The 16917-nt window shown below is 41.9% G+C and overlaps 1 protein-coding gene across 5 annotated transcripts in view; it reads right to left on the reverse strand.

Annotated features, from left to right (window-relative positions):
* Positions 1-12704, reverse strand: part of LOC139368081 (pseudopodium-enriched atypical kinase 1) — a 258200-nt gene extending 245496 nt beyond the window's left edge. For 3 of the 5 annotated variants that reach the window (XM_071106665.1, XM_071106639.1, XM_071106649.1), the window contains exon 1: positions 12319-12704. The gene's annotated coding sequence lies outside the window, so the exon portion shown is untranslated. The remainder of the gene's footprint in view (positions 1-12318) is intronic. The other 2 variants (XM_071106672.1, XM_071106657.1) reach the window with 1 other exon arrangement.
* Between the last annotated feature and the right edge of the window lie 4213 nt (positions 12705-16917).

The raw sequence follows: 16917 nt of genomic DNA on the forward strand, positions 1-16917 counted from the left end.
TGTATTACTGGGCTATATCAGCCAACAGGCTAGACGTAGTTTGAAGAGAGCCGAGTTGGAGAGACTTGCACTTTGTCTTGAGCTACATTTTATAGCCTACCTTTAGGAGTGGGACAATTTTCAGACGGAGACAAATATGGTTGATCAATATTTATTTCTAGGCAATGTAGTAAACTATAGCCTAATCATATTTAGGAAGTACATATCCTTGCAAAGATAACTGCCCAGTGCTTCTCCGCCCATGCATAGACTACAGCCTACTCCATTTAATAGAGACCACTTGCCATACCTGTGAGATCAGGTGCACTACTGAACATGAAGCAGCAAGAATGATGACAGCGGACACTTCCACTTTCTCTTAACCTACGTTTTGCATACAGGATACAGCCTACCTTTTAGGAGAACGAGTTGCAGGCAAATAAATTGGTAATCAATATTTATTGAAAATTAAAAAGGTGCAAAACTCGCTCACCATGGTAGCCTGTGGGCCTTTTCAATTATTTTTTGGTTGCACCTCAACTCACGTTGGTTGAGCGCTCTTCACTTCTTTCCATTATCAATATTTATACTGAACAGAAATGCAACATGTAAAGTGTTGGTCCCATGTTTAATGAGCTGAAATAAAAGATCCCAGAAATGTTCGATATGCACAAAAAGCTTATTTCTCTCAAATTGTGCACATATGCGTTTACATCCCTGTTAGTGAGCATTTCTCCTTTGCTAAGATAATCCATTCACCTGACAGGTGTCCTATCAAGAAGCTTATTAAACGCATCATTACAAAGGTGCACTTTGTACTGGGGACAATAAAATGCCACTAAATGTGCAGTTGTCACACAACACAATACCACATATGTCTCAAGTTGAGGGAGTGTGCAATTGGCATGCTGACTGTAGCAATGTCCACCAGAGCTGCTGCCAGAGAATGTAATGTTCATTCCTCTACCATAAGCCACCTCCAACTTTGTTTTAGAGAATTTGTCAGTACATCAAACCGGCCTCAAAACGGCAGATCACGTGTAACCACGCCAGCCCAGGACATCCACATCTGGCTACTTCACCAGCGGGATTGTCTGAGCCCAGGACCTCTACATCAATGGCTGCACCCATACCCAGTCATCCGAAATCCATAGATTGAGGCCTAATGAATTTATTTAAATTGACTGATTTCCTTATATGAAAAATATAACATTGTTGAAAGTGTTGCATTTATATTTTTATATTTTTGTTCAGTATATTTTACAGCCACTGTAGTTAACTATAGTCTAATCATATTGAACTGAATTTTTTGGGAAAGAATTGCCACTTGAATCTACACCTATTTCAAATGAGACCACACATATAGATAGAAAACGATGTGCACACTTTAATGGAGCAGAAGTCAGTGTGTTGTGATTCTGGATGGCCAGATTGCTAGCAAGAATGACAAGAAACTGCCATTTGGAGAATCATAAGTGGCTCGTTTCATCTTGTTCTTGATACCATGGGTTATTTTTAGGTGTTTTGATTGGCTGAAATGGTAGATAAGCTAAAAAAACACAAATTGTAGAAAAGCTGCATTGCTTGCCAAATCATGGCAGATTTATCCCAAATTCAAAATAGACTGGTTGATAAAAGTAGGGAAATGTTTTCCAACCAAAATATGTAAGATGCAGTTCTGGAATAATAGGAGTCTCATCTATTTTAGGCTTTTTGTGAACTGCTATAGTGTGCCATTTACTCCCCGTAAACCTAGGCAGGTTCCGGACTGAAATATGCAACAAAAACATTGTTTTAATGAAGGCAAATAACATTCCTTACATTTTAAAAGTGTCATTTATCAGACCCTCTTATCCAGAGCGACTTACTTAGTGCATTCATTTTTTATTTGAACCTTTACTTAACTAGGCAAGAACAAATTCTTATTTACAATGACTGCCTACACCGGTCAAACCCAGATGACGCTGGGCCAAATGTGCACCGCCCTACGGGACTCCTATTCACGGCTGCTTGTGATACAGCCTGGAATCGAACCAGGGTGTCTGTAGCGTCGCCTCTAGCACCGAGATGTAGTGCCTTAGAACGCTGCACCCCTCGGGAGCCCCCAAATTCATCAGTCTTGGGGCATACTTTGTTTCATGTTCAACAAAAGCTTACTCACCAAGTTTAAGCAAAAGAAAACGTGCCAAATATGGGCATCTTCTGGTTAAAAATTGAATAATGTTAGCTTTCTAATGCTTTAAATTGTATGTCTCAACATTGAAAAGGGAATAACACCGTTGAAACTGGAGTAAACGATGAACAATGACAAGAAAGACGCACCTGTTTCAGTAATGCAAGTCGCGGCTCAAATGGCCGTGCAGTCCACCAAAGGAATTCATTTCAAAGAACCTCAAGTTTTTTTTACTAATAGCAGATCATTTATGGTTTGTGGATAAATTCATTATTACCTTGCGGCCTTACTGAAGTTAGCAACGTATGATAAAAAATTTAAAAATAGCCTACGAAAACCCACACTCTGTAGGGTAAATAAAGACTACATTTCCATTTCCAAACAGATTACCGACCATTTCGAATCTCACCATACCTTCTCTGCTATGCAATCTCGTTTCAGAGCTGGTCATGGGTGCACCTCAGCCACGCTCAAGGTCCTAAAAGATATCTTAACCGCCATCGATAAGAAACATTACTGTGCAGCCGTATTCATTGATCTGGCCAAGGCTTTCGACTCTGTCAATCACCACATCCTCATCGGCAGACTCGACAGCCTTGGTTTCTCAAATGATTGCCTCGCCTGGTTCACCAACTACTTCTCTGATAGAGTTCAGTGTGTCAAATCGGAAGGTCTGCTGTCCGGACCTCTGGCAGTCTCTATGGGGGTGCCACAGGGTTCAATTCTTGGACCGACTCTTCTCTGTATACATCAATGAGGTCGCTCTTGCTGCCGGTGAGTCTCTGATCCACCTCTACGCAGACGACACCATTCTGTATACTTCTGGCCCTTCTTTGGACACTGTGTTAACAACCCTCCAGGCAAGCTTCAATGCCATACAACTCTCCTTCCGTGGCCTCCAATTGCTCTTAAATACAAGTAAAACTAAATGCATGCTCTTCAACCAATAGCTACCTGTACCTACCCGCCTGTCCAACATTACTACTCTGGACGGCTCTGACTTAGAATACGTGGACAACTACAAACACCTAGGTGTCTGGTTAGACTGTAAACTCTCCTTCCAGACCCATATCAAACATCTCCAATCCAAAGTTAAATCTAGAATTGGCTTCCTATTTCGCAACAAAGCATCCTTCACTCATGCTGCCAAACATACCCTTGTAAAACTGACCATCCTACCAATCCTCGACTTTGGCGATGTCATTTACAAAATAGCCTCCAATACCCTACTCAACAAATTGGATGTAGTCTATCACAGTGCAATCCGTTTTGTCACCAAAGCCCCATATACTACCCACCATTGCGACCTGTACGCTCTCGTTGGCTGGCCCTCGCTTCATACTCGTCGCCAAACCCACTGGCTCCATGTCATCTACAAGACCCTGCAAGGTAAAGTCCCCCCTTATCTCAGCTCGCTGGTCACCATTGCATCTCCCACCTGTAGCACACGCGCCAGCAGGTATATCTCTCTAGTCACCCCCAAAACCAATTATTTCTTTGGCCGCCTCTCCTTCCAGTTCTCTGCTGCCAATGACTGGAACGAACTACAAAAATCTCTGAAACTGGAAACACTTATCTCCCTCACTAGCTTTAAGCACCAACTGTCAGAGCAGCTCACAGATTACTGCACCTGTACATAGCCCACCTATAATTTAGCCCAAACAACTACCTCTTTCCCTACTGTATTTAATTTATTTATTTATTTATTTATTTATTTTGCTCCTTTGCACCCCCATTATTTTTTATTCTACTTTGCACATTCTCCCATTGCAAATCTACCATTCCAGTGTTTTACTTGCTATATTGTATCTACTTTGCCACCATGGCCTTTTTGCCTTTACCTCCCTTATCTCACCTCATTTGCTCACATCGTATATAGACTTGTTTATACTGTATTATTGACTGTATGTTTGTTTTACTCCATGTGTAACTCTGTGTCGTTGTATGTGTCGAACTGCTTTGCTTTATCTTGGCCAGGTCGCAATTGTAAATGAGAACTTGTTAAAAAATTTAAAAAATAAAAATAAAAAATGTCTGAACTGCACACCCCTAGCTAGATCAAACAAACACAGAATGTACAAAACATTAGGAACACCTTCCTAATATTGAGATGAGCCCACTTTTGCCCTCAGAACAGCCTCAATTGTGGGCATGGACTCTACAAGGTGTCGAAAGTGTTCCACAGGGATGCTGGCCAGTGTTGACTCCAATGCTTCCCATAGTTGTGTCAAATTGGCTGGGTGTCCTTTGGGTGGTGGACCATTCTTGAGCGTGAAAAAACACAGCAGCTTTGCAGTTCTTTGCAAATAGCTTCTAACCCCCCAGATCATCAGGCTGCTGAATAGCCATCACTAGTCAGCTACCTACTCCCCTTGTCCCCTCCTAACCCCCCACCAGTGGACATTTAGCATGATGAATAGCCACCACTAGTCAGCTACCTACTCCCCTTGTCCCCTCCTAACCCCCCACCAACTGACATTTTACCCTGCCTCCACCCCAATGGACATTTAGCAAGATGAATAGCCACCACTAGTCAGCTACCTACTCCCCTTGTCCCCTCCTAACCCCCCACCAGTGGACAATTATAGCATGATATATAGCCACCACTAGTCAGCTACCTACTCCGCTTGTCCCCTCCTAACCCCCCACCAACTGACATTTCACCCTGCCTCCACCCCAATGGACATTTAGCATGATGAATAGCCACCACTAGTCAGCTACCTACTCCCCTTGTCCCCTCCTAACCCCCCACCAACTGACATTTTACCCTGCCTCCACCCCAATGGACATTTAGCATGATGAATAGCCACCACTAGTCAGATACCTACTCCCCTTGTTCCCTCCTAACCCCCCACCAAATTATATTTTACCCTGCCTCCACCCCAATGGACATTTAGCATGATGAATAGCCACCACTAGTCAGCTACCTACTCCCCATGTCCCCTCCTAACACCCCACCAACTGACATTTCACCCTGCCTCCACCCCAGTGGACATTTAGCATGATGAATAGCCACCACTAGTCAGCTACCTTCCCCAATCCCCCCCTGTAATTACAGTGAGCTCCAAAAGTATTGAGACTGACATTTTGTGTTGTTTTGGATTTGAAATGATACAATGACTGAGGTTAAAGTGCAGACTGTCAATTTTAATTGGATGGTATTTTCATCCATATCGGGTGAACCATTTAGAAATTACAGCAGTTTTTAGTGACAAATTCACTTGTGGCTATTAAAGAAGTAAAACGTTTGGTCCCATATTCCTAGCACGCAATGATTACATCAAGCTTGTGACTCTACAAACTTGTTGGATGCATTTTTTGTTTGTTTTGGTTGTGTTTCACATTATGTTGTGCCCAATAGAAATCAATGGTAAATAATGCTGTATCAATTTGGAGTCACTTTTATTGTAAATCAGAATATAATGTTTTTAAACACTGTTACATTCATGTGGATGCTGCCATGATTACGGATAGTCCTGAATGAATTGTGAATAATGACGAGTAAGAACGTTACAGACTAGAGGTTGACCGATTAATCGGAATGGGCGATTAATTAGGGCCGATTTCAAGTTTTCATAACAATCGGAAATCTGTATTTTTGGGTGCCGATTTCCGATTATTTTTATTTTTTTATATATATTTTTTTGATACCTTTTATTTAACTAGGCAAGTCAGTTAAGAACACATTCTTATTTTCAATGACTGCCTAGGAACTGTGGGTTAACTGCCTTGTTCAGGGGCAGAGCGACAGATTTTCACCTTGTCAGATCAGGGGTTCCAATCTTGCAACCGCATAGTTAACTAGTCCAACGCTCTAACCATTGACCTCCACGAGTAGCTTGCCTGTCACACGAATGTAGTAGAGGCCAAGGTAAATTGCTAGCTAGCATTAAACTTATCTTATAAAAAACAATCAATCATAATCACTAGTTATAACTACTGATCCAGTTTAGCAGGCAATATTAACCAGGTGAAATTGTGTAATTTCTCTTGCGTTCATTGCACGCAGAGTCAGGTTATATGCAACAGTTTGGGCTGCCTGGCTCATTGCGAACTAATTTGCCAGAATTTTACGTAATTATGACATACATTGAAGGTTGTGCAATGTAACAAGAATATTTAGACTTAGGGATGCCATCCGTTAGATAAAATACCGAACGGTTCCGTATTTCACTGAAATAAAACGTTTTGTTTTCGAAATGATAGTTTCCGGATTCGATCATAAAATGGCCAAAGGCTCGTATTTCTGTGTGTTATTATGTTATAATTAAGTCTGATTTGATAGAGCAGTCTGACTGAGCAGCAGCAGGCCCGTAATCATTCATTCAAACAGCACTTTCGTGCGTTTTGCCAGCAGCTCTTCGCAAGCAGAGCGCTGTTTATGACTTCAAGCCTATCAGCCTAATGGCTGGTGTAACCAATGTGAAATAGCTAGCTAGTTAGCTGGGTGTGCGCTAATACTGTTTTAAACGTCACTCGCTTTTAGATTTGGAGTAGTTATTCCCCTAGCGCTGCAAGGGACGCGGCTTTTGTGGAGCGATAGGTAACGATGCTTCGAGTGTGGCTGTTGTCTATGTGTTTCTGGTTCGAGCCCAGGTAGGGGCAAGGAGGGGAACGGAAGCTATACTGTTACACTGGCAATAATATAGTGCCTATAAGAACATCCAATAGTCAAAGGTATATGAAATACAAATGGTATAGAGAGAAATAGTCCTATAAATACTATATTAACTACAACCTAAAACTTCCTACCCTGGAATATTGAAGTCTCATGTTAAAAGGAACCACCAACTTTCATATGTTCATGTTCTGAGCAAGGAACTTAAACGTTAGCTTTTTTACATGGCACATATTACTTTCTTCTCCAACACTTTGTTTTTGCATTATTTAAACCAAATTGAACATGTTTCTTTATTTATTTGAGGCTAAATTGATTTTATTTATGTTTTATATTAAGTTAAAACAAGTGTTAATTCAGTATTGTTGTAATTGTCATTATTAGAAATGTAAAAAATGGCCGATTAATCAGTATCGGCTTTTTTGGTCCTCCAATAATCGTTATCAGTATTGAAAAATCATAAATCAGTCGACCTCTATTACAGACGCACAAATATCATACCCCAAGACATGCTAACTTCTCACTATGACACTAACAGGAGATTAGCAATTTGGGGGGGAATATGATATTTGTCCCCCGTAGAATGGGAGGGCTTTGTACAAAAGGTGCTGTAATTTATAAACAGTTGACCAGATATGGATGAAAATAACCTAAAATTAAAGCTGACAGTCTGACCTTTAACCTTAGTCATTGTATAAGAGCCAAAACTACTAAATGTGTCACTGTTGTCCCAATACTTTTGGGGCTCACTGTACATCTGTAACCCTGTACGTGAGACAATTAAACTATCTACTCTAATCATGCCACAATGTTAGAGTTCAGACAATGGATTAACTGAATAAAACTCAGTTTAGTAAACAGCCAACTGGTTTGATAAACCAAGAAACCAAGTTTAAATTCAAGATAAAGAACAACATCTACTGTCTGCAATTGGCTCCTTCAGTTTCCTGTTAGTCTGCTGCAGTAGGTTATGTTGTGTGGTGTTTCCCAGGCAGGCTAAAGCTGGGTCACACCTGTTCCCCTGCTAGCTCTTCCGGCCGGCTGAGGGAAAGGGAAGTGTTCAAAGGCCAGGGTGTCACATGACATTTCCTTTACAAGTATGCCCCCCCCCCCCCCCGCCCCTCTCCAAATCCTCCCCAAAATGAATAAGAGGTGAGTGTCTCTCTGAAACACGACCAAATAAAGACTCTCAGGTCAGGTCAAGTTCTGAGTCATCTCTCTGGCAAACTACCACACACATGCTATGCAGCGCTGGGAATTGCCGGGGACCTCAAGATACAATATTATCGCAGTACTTACGTGCCGATACGATATGTATTCTGATTTACACAATTCTATGTATTGTGATTCAATACTGTGATTTTATTGCTATTCCATGGTCCAAACATATTGCTCACCTGCTGCAGAGGGACAAGAGAGAACCATGGGAAAACGAGTTATGATCAGTCATGGAAATAAGTGCTGAAAACTAAATTGGCTTATTTTAAAATAAGATCAAGAACAAGCTATGAAGGAAAAATACTGGAGTTTTTGTGCAGGTACAGCCAACTAGCGCTAAATAATATTGCGATATTGTCATTACGATATATTGCAAAAAAATAAAAAAAAATAAAAGATATCCCAATTTGTAATTGTATTGATTTTATCCCCCATCACTAATGCCATGCTGAATTTGATTGATTTGAGAAAAAAAATGCAGTTCGGAGGTTTTTAGATACCTCTGGGGAACAGTGTAGGTGTAATCAACTATCAACCAACCACCATATAAAATGTTTATGATATGAAAAGTGAAAGGGAAAGAGCAAACAGAATGCCCATGTCCAAGGTGACATCTGAGAAGTATTCCAAGCAATTCAACTTTCTAAAAATAAAAATCCGTGACCCATTCAGTCAAGGACGGTCAGTGAGACTTGTGAATTTTGGACTGGTCAGTTTTGACCTGGCTTGTCATGGAACAACGTACAACAATGTACCTTCTCCGCTATGCAATCTGGTTTCAGAGCTGGTCGTGGGTGCACCTCAGCCAAGCTCAAGGTCCTAAACGACATCATAACTGCCATCAATAAGAGACAATACTGTGCAGCTGTATTCATCGACCTGGCCATTCACCACATTCTTATTGGCAGACTCGACAGCCTTGGTTTCTCAAAGGATTGCCTCGCCTGGTTTACCAAATACTTCTCTGATATAGTTCAGTGTGTCAAATCGGAGGGCCTGTTGTCCGGACCTCAGGCAGTCTCTATGGGGTGTCACAGGGTTCAATTCTCGGGCCGACTCTTCTCTGTATACATCAATGATGTTGCTCTTGCTGCTGGTGATTCTCTGGTACAGCTCTACGCAGACGACACCGTTCAGTATACTTCTGGCCCCTCTTTGGACACTGTGTTAACTAACCTCCAGACAAGCTTCAATGCCATACAACTCTCCATCCATGGCATCCAACTGCTCTTAAATGCAAGTAAAACTAAATGTATGCTACCGATCACTGCTCGCACCTGCTCGCCCGTCCAGCATCACTACTCTGGACGGCTGTGAATTAGAATACGTGGACAACTATAAATACCTAGGTGTCTGGTTAGACTGTAAACACTCCTTCCAGACTTTCATTAAGCATCGCCAATCCAAAATTAAATCTAGAATTGGCTTCCTATATCGCAACAAATCATCCCCCTCACTCATGCTGCCAGACATACCCTCGTAAAACTGACCACCCTACCGATCCTCGACTTCAGTGATGTCATCTATAAAATAGCCTACAACACTCTACTCAACAAACTGGATGCAGTCTATCACAGTGCCATCCATTTTATCACCAAAGCCCCATACACTACCCACCATTGCGACCTGTATGCTCTCGTTGGTTGTCCCTCGCTTCATACTCGTTGCCAAACCCACTGGCTACAGGTTATCTACAAGTCTCTGCTAGGTAAAGCCCCGCCTCATCTCAGCTCACTGAGCACCCACTTGTAGCACACACTCCAGCAGGTATATCTCACTGGTCACTCCCAAAGCCAATTCCTCCTTTGGTCGTCTTTCCTTCCAGTTCTCTGCTGCCAATGACTGGAATGAACTGCAAAAATCTCTGAAGCTGGAGACTCATATCTCCCTCACTATCTTTAAGCACCAGCTGTCAGAGCAGCTCACAGATCATTGCACCTGTACATAGCCCATCTGTAAACAGCCCATCTATCTACCTACCTCATCCCCATACAGTATTTATTTATCTTGCTCCTTTGCACCCCAGTATCTCTACTTGCACACTCATCTTCTGCACATCTACCATTCCAGTGTTTAATTGCTATATTGTAATTACTTCGCCACCATGGCCTATTTATTGCCTAAACTCCCTTATCTTACCTCATTTACACACACTGCATATAGACTTTTTGTTTTCCTTTGTTTACTGTATTATTGACTATGTTTTGTTTATTCCATGTGTAACTCTGTGTTGTTGAATGTGTCGACTTGCTATGCTTTATCTTGGCCAGGTCGCAGTTGCAAATGAGAACTTTGTTCTCAATGAGCCTACCTGGTTAAATAAAGGATCATTTTTTATTTTTTTTAAATAAAACAAAGTATATTGTTGACACTAAAGGATATTAGGTGCTGTATGTTTTCTCAAGCTGGGAATCAATCCAAGTTGTCAAAGGCAAGGGCAGAAAGGATTTTTGACACATACTGGTGGGCTGGTATCATCAACCTTAATTTGAAATTTCCCATCTCACTGTACCTCCTAGCATTCATTGTAACAAGTGAGGAAGTAACAAAGTTAACTGCCTGCTATTGTGGACAGTATCAACTCATGAATGGCAATCATAACAATGCTGAGTCACTTGTGTAAACAAAAACAGACACATATAATCATCCATCAGACAAGGGAGGGAATTTGACACAAGTCACCTACACCATCTCTGGATCAGAAGACGATCCCCCTCGCTAACAGAAAAAGTAACTTAATTTTGGTAGGGTATTTAGTTCTCAGTACTCCAATACAGCTTAAACCCATCTAAATGACTATCGTCCTGTAGCACTCACATTTGTAGCCATGAAATGCTTTGAAAGGCGTGGCTCACATCAACACCATCATCCCAGACACCATGGACCCATTCCAATTCACATAATGCCCCAACAGATCCACAGATGACACAATCTCTATTGCACTCCACACTGCCCTCTCCCACCTGGACAAGAGGAACACCTATGTGAGAATGCTGTTCATTGACTACAGCTTAGGGTTCAACACCATAGTGCCTTCCAAGCTCATCACTAAGCTAAGGACCCTGGAATTAAACACCTCCCTCTGCAACTGGTTCCTGGACTTCCTGACGGGCCGCCCCCTGGTGGTAAGGGAAGGCAGCAACACATCCACCAATCTGACCATCAACACAGGGGCCCCTCAGGGGTCTGTGCTTAGTCCCCTCCTGTACTCCCTGTTCACCCACGACTGCATGGCCAAACACGACTCCAAGACCATCATAAAGTTTGCAGACGACACAATGGTGGCAGGCCTGATCAGCAACGACAATGAGACAGCCTATAGTGAGTAGGTCAGAGACCTGGCTCTCCCTCAACGTCAGCAAGACAAAGAAGCTGATTGTGAACTACAGAAAAAAGAGGGCAGAGCATGCCCCCATTCAAATCGACGGGGCTGTAATGTAGCGGGTCGAGAGCTTCAAGTTCCTCTGTGTCCACATCACTAAGGATTTATCATGGTCCACAAACACCAATTCAGTGGTGACGAGTGCACAACAACGCCTCTTCCCCCTGAGGAGGCTGAAAATATTTGGCATGGACCATCAGATCCACAAAGTTCTACTGCTGCACCATAATGACCATCTTGACTGGCTGCATCACCGCTTGGAATGGCAACTGCTTGGCATCAGACCGACCACAAGGCGCTACAGTTATATGTACATATCTACCTCAATTACCTCGTACCCCTGTGCAGACTCGCCACTGGTACCCAGTGTATAGAGCATGTAATCGTTACTCATTGTGTATTTATTATTACATGTTTTTCTTTGATATTATTTCTCAATTTTCTTTCTCTCTGCGTTCTTGGGAAGGGCCGTAAGTAAGCGTTTCACTGTTATGCCGCGTTCAACACAACTGGGAACTCGGAAATCTCCGACTTCCCAGCGTCCATACAACTAGGAACTCAGGTGACAAAACTAGTTCAGACTGGCAAAAATCGATTTGAACGGTAATCCAACTCAGAATTCCAATTCCGACCTGAAGATCACTGACGTCGTGATTTAAATTTCCAGTTGTTTTAAACACGACATTAGTCTACACTTGTTGCTAACGACAAATGTGTGACTCCTTGTGCATAAGTCATGGGCAACAGTCCAGACGAGCTCCAAACAGCCATTTAAACAAAGTTGTCAGCAAAACATGTTTTGACAACTGCTACATTGATGCACTACTTATAATAATTGAAGTGCCTCATTTTTGTAAATGCTCTACAGAGTCCCATAGTGACCCAACTGTGCCAACGTTACAGTAACCACGCAATGAATGAGCAGGTAATGTTTTAGCACTTAATTACCTGCAGTAGCACGGACGAGTCAACTTTTCCCGTTGGTAGTTAGGTAGGCGACTACTGGGTGATATGCCTTGATCCAAGGATCAACTGTAAATAAAATATGCTTTATGATAAATGTCAGAAAATCCTGTCCCAAAAAGACATTGCATATATTTCGTCCCTGCCAACACAGGAACTTTAAAGCAGATACGAGACTTTTGGCCGTTTCTATTCGGAAAACACTTCAAATTTATACCGTTAGGTCCTTTATCTTCGCTCACGCTTCTTCAAGTTCTTGACAATCATAATCCGCTCGTATGTTGCTGTCGAGTGCGGGGATAAAAAAAACACTTTTTTAAAAATCACCCTTCGGTATTTGAACAGTTCTGTCAATGCTTCTGCGTAGACTAATCTTTCACTCCTCTGACTGCTACGATTCTGCTAGCAGCACTAAAGATGACGTCACTCGGATACGGTAATGAGGAAACCTTCAAAATAAAAGCCCCCGTTTCAAAAACATTGTATGGTGGAAAACTCATTCAAAAGATAACATGTGTATCTATTTCGATTGTTTTATGCTTATAAGCAAATACAATAATACATTTATGGTAAAAAGGCTTTACATATGTTTTAAAAACATTATTTTAAGGCCACTATTAAAAAATACAATATTCAGACTGGTATGTTGACAATATTGGGTTGATGGTGAAAAAACGATTCTTCGTGCCGATGTAAGAGTTGGGTTGGGAGTACTCAGTAGGGTCTGTAGAATCTGTAAATGGTATAATTTCATGGGTCGCTGAATAATACAGTGTTGCTGGCCTTTTACTACACCTTCCTTTAAAAAAAAATCGGACTGTTTCCATGGTTACCCATGAATATCATTCTGAAGGAAATCGCTGGAAAAAAGACCCAATAAGGCAGACTGTTGAATAAAATGACATTTACACTTATTTTACCGTTTGAACATCTTGTTGGTCCTTTTGGTGGTAGGATGTGGAGATATGGTAACGTTATCCACAGGAAAGCGTTGCTTACTGTTTTTTTTTGCGGCGCCGGTCTGTCACTTGTATTTTCAACATGCTGATGCATTGCACATGATGGACAATATGGAAACAATAGCCAAACGTAACCACATGTAGTTGACCAAAGCATGTTTCCTCGTAATCAGCTGGAAATGTTTGTCGTTTGGTTAAGCTCCATTATATTGACCAAGTGTTCGTCATGTGCAAATTGCTTCAGTTTTCAAACATAAAACCGGAAATGCAAACAATATACAGACCAGCATACTGAAGGTCGGGTTGATAAAACTACTCTGTGGATATTTTGTCTTATGTTCCTACCTGCAAAAGGACCACCCACACAGACAACCGGTAAAGTATAATTTTATTCAGCATTCTGGCATGTCGAGGTCGTGAGAGGAAACGTTCCTGATCCACACGGTCATTTCTCCCCGACGTGGAATTATATGCAGTTCAAAGTCGGGTCTTCAGGCCAACTACAACCATTCCATAGGCCACAACGCAAATCACTGTATATGAAATACATATTGACATAACGAAAACACAATTATTTGTGCTGATGTAAAAGTGAGGTTGGGAGTACTCAGTAGGGTCTGTATAATGTATATGTGGTATACTTTCAAGGTGCACTGAATAATACAGAGTTTTGCTGGCCTTTTACTACACCTATTCCACAGGCCAAATTCAAATCAAATGTATTTATATAGCCCTTCTTACATCAGCTGATATCTCAAAGTGCTGTACAGAAACCCAGCCTAAAACCCCAAACAGCAAGCAATGCAGGTGTAGAAGCACGGTGGCAAGGACAAACTCCCTAGAAAGGCCAAAACCTAGGAAGAAACCTAGAGAGGAACCAGGCTATGAGTGGTGGCCAGTCCTCTTCTGGCTGTGCCGGGTGGAGATTATAACAGAACATGGCCAAGATGTTCAAATGTTCATAAATGACCAGCATGGTCAAATAATAATAATCACAGGCAGAACAGTTGAAACTGGGGGCGACCCAGACAGGAAGATCACGTCAGTGACTCAACCCACTCAAGTGACGCAAGGGACGTCATGAAAGAGCACCAGTAAGCCATTGACTCAGCCCCTGTAATAGGGTTAGAGGCAGAGAATCCCAGTGGAGAGAGGGGAACCGGCCAGGCAGAGACAGCAAGGGTGGTTCGTTGCTCCATAGCCTTTCCGTTCAACTTCACACTCCTGGGGCCAGACTACACGCAATCATATGACCCACTGAAGAGATGAGTATTCAGTAAAGACTTAAAGGTTGACACCGAGTCTGCGTCTCTCACATGGGTAGGCAGACCATTCCATAAAAATGGAGCTCTATAGGAGAAAGCCCTGCATCCAGCTGTTTGCTCAGAAATTCTAGGGACAATTAGATGGCCTGCGTCTTGTGACCGTAGTGTACGTGTAGGTATGTACGGCAGGACCAAATCTGAAAGATAGGTAGGATTAAGCCCATGTAATGCTTTGTAGGTTAGCAGTAAAACCTTGAAATCAGCCCTTGCCTTAACAGGAAGCCAGTGTAGCACTGGAGTAATATGATCACATTTTTTGGTTCTAGTCAGGATTCTAGCAGCCGTATTTAGCACTAACTGAAGTTCATCTAGTGCTTTATCCGGGTAGCCGGAAAGTAGGGCATTGCAGTAATCTAACCTAGAAGTAACAAAAGCATGGATTCATTTTTCTGCATAATTTTTGGACAGAAAGTTTCTGATTTTTGCAATGTTACGTAGATGGAAAAAAACTGTCCTTGAAACAGTCTTGATATGTTCGTCAAAAGAGAGATCAGGGTCCAGAGTAACGCCGAGGTCCTTCACAGTTTTATTCGAGACGACTGTACAACCATCAAGATGAATTGTCAGATTCAACAGAAGATCTCTTTGTTTCTTGGGACCTAGAACAAACATCTCTGTTTTGTCCGGGTTTAAAAGTAGAAAGTTTGCAGCCATCCACTTCCTTATGTCTGAAACACAGGCTTCTAGCTAGGGCAATTTTGGGAATTCACCATGTTTCATTGAAATGTACAGCTGTGTGTCATCCGCATATCAGTGAAAGTTAACATTATGTTTTTGAATGACATCCCCAAGAGGTAAAATATATAGTGAAAACAATAGCGGTCCTAAAACGAACCTTGAGGAACACCGAAATGTACAGTTGATTTGTCAGAGGACAAGCCATTCACAGAGACAAACTGATATCTTTCCGACAGATAAGATCTAAACCAGGCCAGAACTTGTCCGTGTAGACCAATTTGTGTTTCCAATCTCTCCAAAAGAATGTGGTGATCGTCTAGGTCTAGGAGGAGCACGAGGACAGATGCAGAGCCTCGGTCTGATGCCATTAAAAGGTCATTTACCACCTTCACAAGTGCAGTCTCAGTGCTATGATGGGATCTAAAACCAGACTGAAGCATTTCATATACATTGTTTGTCTTCAGGAAGACAGTGAGTTGCTGTGCAACAGCTTTTCTAAACTTTTTGAGAGGAATGGAAGATTCGATATAGGCCGATAGTTTTTTATATTTTCTGGGTCAAGGTTTGGCTTTTTCAAGAGAGGCTTTATTACTGCCACTTTTAGTGAGTTTGGTACACATCCGGTGGATAGAGAGCTGTTTATTATGTTCAACATAGGAGGGCCAAGCACAGGAAGCAGCTCTTTCAGTAGTTTAGTTGGAATAGGGTTCAGTATGCAGCATGAAGGTTTAGAGGCCAAGATTATTTTCAGCATTGTGTCAAGAGATATAGTACTAAAACACTTGAGTGTCACTTTTTATCCTAGGTCCTGGCAGAGTTGTGCAGACTCAGGACAACTGAGCTTTGGAGGAATACGCAGATTTAAAGAGGAGTCCGTAATTTGCTTTCTAATGATCATGATCTTTTCCTCAAAGAAGTTCATGAATATATTACTGCTGAAGTGAAAGCCATCCTCACTTGGGGAATGCTGCTTTTTAGTTAGCTTTGCGACAGTATCAAAAATAAATTTCGGATTGTTCTTATTTTCCTCAATTAAGTTGGAAAAATAGGATGATCGAGCAGCAGTGGGGGCTCTTCGATACTGCACGGTACTGTCTTTCAAAGCTAGTTGGAAGACTTCCAGTTTGCTATGGCGTCATTTCCGTTCCAATTTTCTGGAAGCTTGCTTCAGAGCTCGGGTATTTTGTGTATGCCAGGGAGCTAGTTTCTTATGACAAATGTTTTTAGTTTTTAGGGGTGCAACTGCATCTAGGGTATCGCGCAAGGTTAAATTGAGTTCCTCAGTTAGGTGGTTAACTGATTGTTGTCCTCTGACGTCCTTGGGTAGGCAGAGGGAGTCTGGAAGGACATCAAGGAATCTTTGTGTTGTCTGAGAATTTATAGCACGACTTTTGATGCTCCTTGGTTGGCGTTTTAGCAGATTATTTGTTGCGATTGCAAACGTAATAACATGGTGGTCCGATAGTCCAGGATTATGAGGAAAAACATTAAGATCCACAACATTTAATCCATGGGACAAAACTAGGTCCAGAGTATGACTGTGACAGTGAGTAGGTCCAGAGACATGTTGGACAAAACCCACTGAGTCGACGATGGCTCCGAAAGCCTTTTGGAGTGGGTCT

The sequence above is a fragment of the Oncorhynchus clarkii genome, chromosome 2 (assembly GCF_045791955.1).
Source record: "Oncorhynchus clarkii lewisi isolate Uvic-CL-2024 chromosome 2, UVic_Ocla_1.0, whole genome shotgun sequence".
NCBI lineage: Eukaryota > Metazoa > Chordata > Actinopteri > Salmoniformes > Salmonidae > Oncorhynchus > Oncorhynchus clarkii.